Below are 10204 nucleotides of genomic sequence, written 5' to 3'. Positions count from 1 at the left end.
GACGTTCGGCTTCTTTCGGCTACTAGTAACGCGATGGATGCGACCATCGGAAGCCTCTCGGAAGACTGTCAATCAAGAAGGAACGCCCGCTCCCGAAGACCCATACCCGGAAGCGACGGAGAAGATGCATCTCGAAAACGGGTAAGTACAGCTCATATTTTAAAACTACTAGCCGATTCCCCTAGACAAAACGAGCAGGAATCTAAGGGGAAAAGGTCAAAAAATAAATAAATGGGTGAACTCCCGCTTTAAGGGGTAAAAAGCATGTTCTCATTGACTTCAATGTTAAAAAAAAGTGTCTAAAAGCGTAATATTTAAAAAAGTATAAATAGTACAAAAAAATTTGAAGAAGTCCCATCATTAGCTGAAAGAGCTGAACATTTTAAAAGTTGAATGGTCTTAATAGCTGAAAGTATGCAGAAGTTACGCAGAGCAAAGAAACTTCCGGAAATAAAAATAAGAATAGCGGTTTAGCATTCCCACTAATAACAACATGTTCTTAAAGGAGCCGTATACTGAACCTACAGGCTGAATTCACAAAGCTCACAAACAAGGACGAGGCTCCTTTAAGAAAAATTGGCAGTTGAGATTTAAAAAAAAAACACACACACACTCAGATGCTGTGATGTCATAATAGCTGAGCCTTTATAAGGAGGTGCAGAGAGGGAGAGAGGGAAAGCAGCAGAAGCCGAGTGTTCACTGACCAGTGAAGACGTGTTTTTAATCTCTCCTGAGATTTTACTAGTGATTTCATCGGATTTGAATTCATTCGATTGAATTTCATTGCGACTTCTATTTTTACATTTAAAGTGTGTTTCTTTATTCTTAATAATGAACCGATTTAAATGTAATCAGCTTTTTTCTCTGAAAAACACCGAAGAGAAATCTAGCCAAGGAAGGGCAGCTATGGAAGGAGGTATCAGTGACCAGCCTGCAGATACCCCCAAAAAGCCCTCCAAAATAAAGAAGACCCGAGCGTTTGTACGCGGCTGCTTCAGAGCCGTTGTTAGATGTTTCGGATCCGGCTGTAAAGCCAATGGACATCACCGGGACACAGACACCGAGATTTGTAAGTACTAAGGATAGTGATCGATACAAGAAGTACTCTGGATAAGGCACCTTCACCCCAAATCATCTGTTTTCATAGAATTCATAGAACAGAAGGCGATTTTATTGGTGCCAAAACACACAATGAATGTTGTTGACATTTCATAAAGACAATTCCGTGCACATGTACACAGGGCAGCCATCAGGAATTATGGGGCCCCCTGGAGCAGAGAACCGGGGGGGGGGGGGGTGCCGCCTGAAATTGAGAAGCGGCAGCAAAAAAAAGGGGATTTTCCACATGGGGCCCTGGGGACCTCTGAGCCCTTTAATAAAATATATATATATTATATATAAATATATATATATATATAAATATATATAATATAATATAAAAATGAAAAAAAAAGAAATAAAATATAAAAAAAAATGTATTTTTTTATAAAAAAAAAGGGGGGTTGCCATCCGGGGCCCTGGGGACCTCTGGGCCCTTTATTAATAATAATAATAATAATAATAATAATAATAATATAACATATATACATATATATATATATATATATATATATATATATATATATATATTATTATTATTATATCTTCCACATGGGGCCCTGGGGACCTCTGAGCCCTTTAATAAAAAAAAAATATATATATATATATATATATATATATATATATATATATATATATATATATAAATGAAAAAAAAAAAAGAAATAAAATATAAATTTTTTTATTTTATTTTTTTATAAAAAAAAAACGGGGGGTTGCCATCCGGGGCCCTGGGGACCTCTGGGCCCTTTAATAATAATAATAATAATAATAATAATAATAATAATAATAAATATATATCTGGGGATCTCCGGGCCCCCCATACCCCTAAAAAAAAATGGCCCTTTAATAAAAAATAAAATAAAAATATATTAGAAAAAAAAATATTTTTTTATAAAAAATAAATAAAAAAAGGGGCCTTCGGGCCCCTAGGGACCTCCGGACCTCAAAAAAAATAAAAAAAATTGTCCCTATAATAAAAAATAAAATAAAAATGTATTAACATTTTTTTTTTTTTTTTTATAAAAAAAAAAAAAAAAAAGGGGGGGGGGGGGGTTGCCATCCGGGGCCCTGGGGGCCTTCAGGCCCCTGGGGACCTCCGGACCTCAAAAAAAATAAAAAAAATTGTCCCTATAATAAAAAATAAAATAAAAATATATTTAAAAAAATATTTTTTTTTTATAAAAAAATTAATTAAAAAAAGGGGAGTTGCCATATGGGGCCCTGTGGGCCTCCGGGCCCCTGGGGACCTCCGGACCCCTAAAAAAATTATTATTATTTTTTTTTTTTAAAGGGGGTTGCCATCCGGGCCCCCTACAGGTGTACTGCCCTGCATGTACAAAAACACACATAAAGAAGCTGAGATTTTTTTGGTGTGTTTTGGCACCATTAACCTTTTCAATACCAGGCAACTTCACCCCCTTCCTTCCCAGACCAATTTTCAGCTCTCCGTGCTCTCGCAATTTCAATGAGAATTGCGCGGTCATGCTACGATGTACCCAAATGGAATTTTTGTTGCTTTGTTCACACAAATAGAGCTTTCTTTTGGTGTTATTTATTCACCACTTGATTTTTTATATTTTGCGATATAAAATGGAAATAGAGCAAAATATAAAAAAAATATATATATATTTTCTACCATGGACAATGACAATGGACATTTTTTAAAAAATCATCAGATTGCTGTTTACAGGACAACAAACAAAAAACAGAAATTCTTGGCACCGTATACAGGGAGCCAATTCCACCACCTGACAGCTGCCAACCAATTTGTTGTTTAAACAAGCTTTGCACTCCCCTTATTACAGGCTGGGATTATTTACTGTCTTTAGGGTGCAGGTGGCGTAATCTAAAGTGCTGGATTTTCCAACAATTACTATCCAAGCCTGTCACCGATTGGTTAATATAGAAGAGGCCAAAGCTTACATTTAATTATGGGGAACTGCGGTGCAGAAGATCACTTTGTATGCACCCCACAGGCAATAAATAGACCCTTTATGCCCCCCCCCCCCCTGAACAAATGGGGCCTCAGTAAGTTGCTGCAGGGCTCCCACAGACAGTAACTATTTCATCATTTGCCTGGAATTCTGCCTTAGACCCCGCCCACAATTGGCGATTTGGAATGGCCGGCAGAAGTGATAGGATTCTGCCTGCAATTCTAAATCATGGGAAAATGTGAAGCAAGCATTCGGATTATTCTTAATGGGCCCCCCAAAGATGGCAAGATCTTGTCACATGACAGAATCGCATGGCAATCGATCCAAAACGTGCAGGGGACTATTTTTTCCACTTTGAGGTGTGGCGGAGTAATCTGCAATGCAGCGGTGCCAGGTCCCGGCCTCTTCTGTATCAATCCACCGCAACAATTCGAGGGATGACAATAAAAGAGGCCGGCATGAACCAGTGAAGAACCAGTCCCCTTTCTGACTCCAATCATTTTAGTGCCAGGCAACCAGAATTTTATATGAAGGCCAACATTAGTCATTTTGGAATTTTGAACTTTTCTCTCTATAATTTGATGTTGTATAAACAATATAAGAAATGTAGGTGAAGGTGCTAAATCTCATTCTTCTTTTTAATTGCAGATGTACGCGGTATTAACTACAGAGACAGCTCACAAGGCAGGTCTGCCCCAGTGAGCGAGACAGAATGTGAAAGCTACATTGAGGCTCAACCAGCATGTGCCGTTCACACGGAGACGCCACCAGCATGTGACGTTCATACGGAGACAGCCCTGGACGGGGCCGCTCCAACAGAGTGTGCCCCGGACGGGGCCGCTCCAACAGAGTGCGCCCCGGACGGGGCCGCTCCAACAGAGTGCGCCCCCGACGGGGCCGCTCCAACAGAGTGCGCCCCCGACGGGGCCGCTCCAACAGAGTGCGCCCCCGACGGGGCCGCTCCTACAGAGTGTGCCCCAGACATGGCCGCTCCTACAGAGTGTGCCCCAGATGGGGCCGCTCCTACAGAGTGCGCCCCCGACGGGGCCGCTCCAACAGAGTGCGCCCCCGACGGGGCCGCTCCTACAGAGTGCGCCCCCGACGGGGCCGCTCCAACAGAGTGCGCCCCCGACGGGGCCGCTCCAACAGAGTGCGCCCCCGACGGGGCCGCTCCTACAGAGTGCGCCTCAGACATGGCCGCTCCTACAGAGTGCGCCCCCGACGGGGCCGCTCCTACAGAGTGCGCCCCCGACGGGGCCGCTCCAACAGAGTGCGCCCCGGACGGGGCCGCTCCAACAGAGTGCGCCCCGGACGGGGCCGCTCCTACAGAGTGCGCCCCCGACGGGGCCGCTCCTACAGAGTGCGCCCCCGACGGGGCCGCTCCTACAGAGTGCCCCCCGGACGGGGCCGCTCCAACAGAGTGCGCCCCCGAAGGGGCCGCTCCTACAGAGTGCGCCCCCGACGGGGCCTCTCCTACAGAGTGCGCCCCCAACGGGGCCGCTCCAACAGAGTGCGCCCCCGACAGGGCCGCTCCTACAGAGTGCGCCCCCGACGTGGCCGCTCCTACAGAGTGCGCCCCCGACGGGGCCTCTCCTACAGAGTGTGCCCCCGACGGGGCCGCTCCAACAGAGTGCGCCCCCGACGGGGCCGCTCCTACAGAGTGCGCCCCAGACGTGGCCGCTCCTACAGAGTGCGCCCCCCGACGGGGCCGCTCCAACAGAGTGCGCCCCCGACGGGGCTGCTCCAACAGAGTGCGCCCCCGACGGGGCCGCTCCTACAGAGTGTGCCCCAGACATGGCCGCTCCTACAGAGTGTGCCCCAGACGGGGCCGCTCCTACAGAGTGCGCCCCCGACGGGGCCGCTCCTACAGAGTGCGCCCCCGACGGGGCCGCTCCTACAGAGTGCGCCCCCGACAGGGCTGCTCCAACAGAGTGCGCCCCCGACGGGGCCGCTCCAACAGAGTGTGCCCCGGACGGGGCCGCTCCAACAGAGTGCGCCCCGGACAGGGCCGCTCCTACAGAGTGCGCCCCCGACGGGGCCGCTCCTACAGAGTGCGCCCGGACTGGGCCGATCCAACAGAGTGCGCCCCGGACTGGGCCGCTCCAACAGAGTGCGCCCCGGACGGGGCCGATCCAACAGAGTGCGCCCCGGACTGGGCCGCTCCAACAGAGTGCGCCCCGGACGGGGCCGCTCCAACAGAGTGCGCCCCGGACCGGGCCGCTCCAACAGAGTGCGCCCCGGACTGGGCCGCTCCAACAGAGTGCGCCCCGGACGGGGCCGCTCCAACAGAGTGCGCCCCGTACTGGGCCGCTCCAACAGAGTGCGCCCCGGACGGGGTCGCTCCAACAGAGTGCCCCCCGGACGGGGTCGCTCCAACAGAGTGCCCCCCGGACGGGGTCGCTCCTACAGAGTGCGCCCCGGACGGGGTCGCTCCTACAGAGTGCCCCCCGGACGGGGTCGCTCCTACAGAGTGCCCCCCGGACGGGGTCGCTCCTACAGAGTGCGCCCCGGACGGGGTCGCTCCTACAGAGTGCGCCCCGGACTGGGCCGCTCCCACAGAGTGCGCCCCGGACGGGGTCGCTCCCACAGAGTGCGCCCCGGACGGGGTCGCTCCTACAGAGTGCGCCCCGGACGGGGTCGCTCCTTAAGAGTGCGGCCCGGACGGGGTTGCTCCTACAGAGTGCGCCCCGGACGGGGTCGCTCCTACAGAGTGCGCCCCCGACGGGGCCGCTCCTACAGAGTGCGCCCCCAACGGGGCCGCTCCTACAGAGTGCGCCCCGGACTGGGACGCTCCTACAGAGTGCGCCCCGGACTGGGACGCTCCTACAGAGTGCGCCCCGGACTGGGACGCTCCTACAGAGTGCGTCCCGGACTGGGATGCTCCTACAGAGTGCGCCCCCGACTGGGCCGCTCCTACAGAGTGTGCCCCCGACGGGGCAGCTCCTACAGAGTGCGCCCCGGACGGGGACGCTCCAACAGAGTGCGCCCCGGATTGGGACGCTCCAACAGAGTGCGCCCCGGACTGGGACGCTCCTACAGAGTGCGCCCCGGACTGGGATGCTCCTACAGAGTGCGCCCCGGACTGGGACGCTCCTACAGAGTGTGCCCCGGACTGGGACGCTCCTACAGAGTGCGCCCCGGACTGAGATGCTCCTACAGAGTGCGCCCCGGACTGAGATGCTCCTACAGAGTGCGCCCCGGACTGGGACGCTCCAACAGAGTGCGCCCCGGACTGGGACGCTACAATAGAGTGCGCCCCGGACGGGGCCGCTCCAACAGAGTGCGCCCCGGACGGGGCCGCTCCAGGGTTCGACTTCCACAAGGTGACTCCACCGGAAGAACCCTCGATCATCACAGAACCGGACAAAGGAAAAAGAACCAGAAAAATAAACAAAAATAGAAAAAAGAAAAAAGACAGTATGAGTGCCCCCCAGGCGAGGCCAGTCCCCCAGAGAGCGACTTCCACAAGGAGACGCCACCAGAGTGCGACTTCCACAAAGAGACGCCACCAGAGTGCGACTTCCACAAGGAGACGCCACCAGAGTGCGACATCCACAAAGAGACGCCACAAGAGTGCGACTTCCACAAAGAGACGCCACAAGAGTGCGACTTCCACAAAGAGACGCCACAAGAGTGCGACTTCAACAAAGAGACGCCACCGGAGGGCGACTTCCACAAGGAGACGCCACCAGAGGGCGATTTCTACAAGGAGATGCCACCAAAGGGCATATTCTACAAAAAGAAACCAGAACGTCATGTTCGCTTTACACTTCCTCCAGGAAGGGAAGATGAAACTGGTCCTCGACGAAAACATAGCCGTCTATTTCAGAAAGCATCAAAGAAATACCTCCACCCAAGGATTCCACTAAAACGTTGTGATCGCTCTACGCTTCCTCCAGAAAGCGACGATGACACCGAGACTCCACAAAAAAGTGTCACTCCCTGTCAGAAAGAAAACAAGTACGAAAACAAGAAATATAACAAGTACGAAAACAAGTACGAAAACAAGTACGAAAACAAGTACGAAAACAAGTACGAAAACAAGTACGAAATTCAAAGACCAGACAAAGGAAAAAGAACCAGAAAAAGAAACAAAAATAGAAAAAATAAAAGACAGTATGAGTGCCCCCCAGGCAAGGCCAGTCCCCCAGAGAGCGACTTCCACAAAGAAACGCCACCAGAGTGCGACTTCCACAAAGAGACGGCACCAGAGTGCGACTTCCACTTGTTTAATGAAAGAATCCTCAAACTCTACATTGGAGTGCGCCCCGGACTGGGACTCTCCTACAGAGTGCGCCCCGGACTGGGACGCTCCTACAGAGTGCGCCCCGGACTGGGACGCTCCTACAGAGTGCGCCCCGGACTGAGATGCTCCTACAGAGTGCGCCCCGGACTGGGATGCTCCAACAGAGTGCGCCCCGGACTGGGACGCTACAATACAGTGCGCCCCGGACGGGGCCGCTCCAACAGAGTGCGCCCCGGACGGGGCCGCTCCAGGGTTCGACTTCCACAAGGTGACTCCACCGGAAGAACCCTCGATCATCACAGAACCGGACAAAGGAAAAAGAACCAGAAAAATAAACAAAAATAGAAAAAATAAAAAAGACAGTATGAGTGCCCCCCAGGCGAGGCCAGTCCCCCAGAGAGCGACTTCCACAAGGAGACGCCACCAGAGTGCGACTTCCACAAAGAGACGCCACCAGAGTGCGACTTCCACAAGGAGACGCCACCAGAGTGCGACTTCCACAAAGAGACGCCACAAGAGTGCGACTTCCACAAAGAGACGCCACAAGAGTGCGACTTCCACAAAGAGACGCCACAAGAGTGCGACTTCCACAAAGAGACGCCACAAGAGTGCGACTTCAACAAAGAGACGCCACCGGAGGGCGACTTCCACAAGGAGACGCCACCGGAGGGCGATTTCTACAAGGAGATGCCACCAAAGGGCATATTCTACAAAAAGAAACCAGAACGTCATGTTCGCTTTACACTTCCTCCAGGAAGGGAAGATGAAACTGGTCCTCGACGAAAACATAGCCGTCTATTTCAGAAAGCATCAAAGAAATACCTCCACCCAAGGATTCCACTAAAACGTCGTGATCGCTCTACGCTTCCTCCAGAAAGCGACGATGACACCGAGACTCCACAAAAAAGTGGCACTCCCTGTCAGAAAGAAAACAAGTACGAAAACAAGAAATATAACAAGTACGAAAACAAGTACGAAAACAAGTACAAAAACAAGTACGAAAACAAGTACGAAAACAAGTACGAAAACAAGTACGAAATTCAAAAACCAGACAAAGGAAAAAGAACCAGAAAAAGAAACAAAAATAGAAAAAATAAAAGACAGTGTGAGTGCCCCCAGGCAAGGCCAGTCCCCCAGAGAGCGACTTCCACAAAGAAACGCCACCAGAGTGCGACTTCCACAAAGAGACGCCACCAGAGTGCGACTTCCACAAAGAGACGGCACCAGAGTGCGACTTCCACTTGTTTAATGAAAGAATCCTCAAACTCTACATTGGAGATTGTCAGGGGGGTTGAAACCAGATAAAAAAAATTAAATAAATAAAAAATAAAAAATAAATAAAACAAACAAAAAAAAATTATTAATTGTGCTACTCTATGGACCGGCTGTAAGAGGAGGTTGGAGGCCAATAGACTTTATTTTCCTGCAGGCGTGTTGGACCTGCTGTGAGAGGAGGTTGGAGGCCGGTATGTTTTTCAGGCGTGTGTTGGACTGGCTATAAGGGGAGGTTGGAGGCCAGTATGTTTTTTAGGCATGTGTTGCACCAGCTATGAGGGGAGGTTGGAACTCTTCTTGTCTTCAGGAGGTGGGAGGAGTCTTTCCAGCTTTCTTTAGGCTTTCTCTGCTGGGGAAATGAGAACTCTTCCCACCAGTGAGGTCCTTCATGGAGAAGTCCAAGGCCTCACTCACATGATGTGTATGAATCTGTACCCTGTGTGGGGGCTGCGTTTACCCCAAAAAGTACATCCATGCGGGTGCCGTTTTGTGGACGCACCCTGGGTGCGTTCAGGGCCGTACACCGGCACCCACACAGATGTCACATTGGGTACAACCGCTGCACCCCAGTCGTTTAGGTTACGTTTGGATTTTTTCTGTAGGCGCTTTGAGTGGACTTATGTACCCTGCTCTGCGGGGGTGGGCCTTAGAGAACAGAGGCTGTTTATGGGCAGCAAAGAGGCTTAGTGGTTAGCCTTGCAGCACGGGGGTCCTTGGTTCAAATCCTGACCAGGACACTATCTGCATGTTCTCCCTGTGTTTGCGTGGGTTTGCTCTGGATACTCCGTTTCCTCCCACACTACAAAGACATGCTACCTTGCGTTGGTGGTGCAGTGGTGAGCATAGCTGCCTTCCCAGCAGCTGACCCGGGTTCGATTCCCGGCCAACGCCATCTCCAAGTACTTGGAGTCCCCAGAGGGAAAAGCACTATACAAGGTCAATGCTGAGTATATATTAGCGGTGGAATACAGAATGAACGCATCAAAAACACACCAGAGTGCATCTAAATGCATCAAAAATACACCAGAGAGCATCTAAACACATCATATATACACCAGAGAGCATCGGGCCGCACAGTGAGTGAGTGAGTGAGTGAAAGACTTATATAGTGCTGCACATGCGAACTGAATCGCCTCTGAATCACAGTGGTGTAGTGGGCGGCACTCTCACCTAGCATTAAAAAGTGTCGCTGGTTCGAATCCCGACCATGACACTACCTGCCTGGAGTTTGCATTTTCTCCCTGTGCCTGCGTGGGTTTCCTCCGGGTACTCCGGTTTCCTCCAACGCTCCAAAGATATGCTGATAATTGGCTTCCATCTAAAAAAAAATTGTCCCTAATATATGAATGCGAGTTAGGCCCCATACACACGAGAGGATTTATCCGCGGATACGGTCCGCTGGACCGTATCCGCGGATAAATCCTCTTGAGGATTTGCGCGGATTTCCATCCGATGGAGTGTACTCACCATCGAATCGAAATCCGCGCCGAAATCCTCTGGCGATGACGTGTCGCGCCGTCGCCGCGATGATGACGTGGCGACGTGCGCGACGCAGTCATATAAGGAATTCTACGCATGCGTCTAATCATTACGACGCATGCGGGGGATCCCCTCGGACGGATCGATCTGGTGAGTCTGTACAGACCAG

The 10204-nt window shown here is 51.1% G+C and overlaps 1 non-coding gene across 1 annotated transcript; it reads left to right on the top strand.

Moving 5' to 3' along the window:
* Positions 1 to 9375: 9375 nt before the first annotated feature.
* On the top strand, positions 9376 to 9447 carry TRNAG-UCC. Its single transcript has one exon. It is a non-coding gene; the product is annotated as a tRNA-Gly (tRNA).
* Positions 9448 to 10204: the final 757 nt, after the last annotated feature.

The sequence above is a fragment of the Rana temporaria genome, unplaced genomic scaffold (assembly GCF_905171775.1).
Source record: "Rana temporaria unplaced genomic scaffold, aRanTem1.1, whole genome shotgun sequence".
NCBI classification, from domain to species: Eukaryota; Metazoa; Chordata; class Amphibia; order Anura; family Ranidae; genus Rana; species Rana temporaria.
Note: the sequence above shows the minus strand (reverse complement) of the source record. Positions and strands in the feature narration are given on the sequence as shown.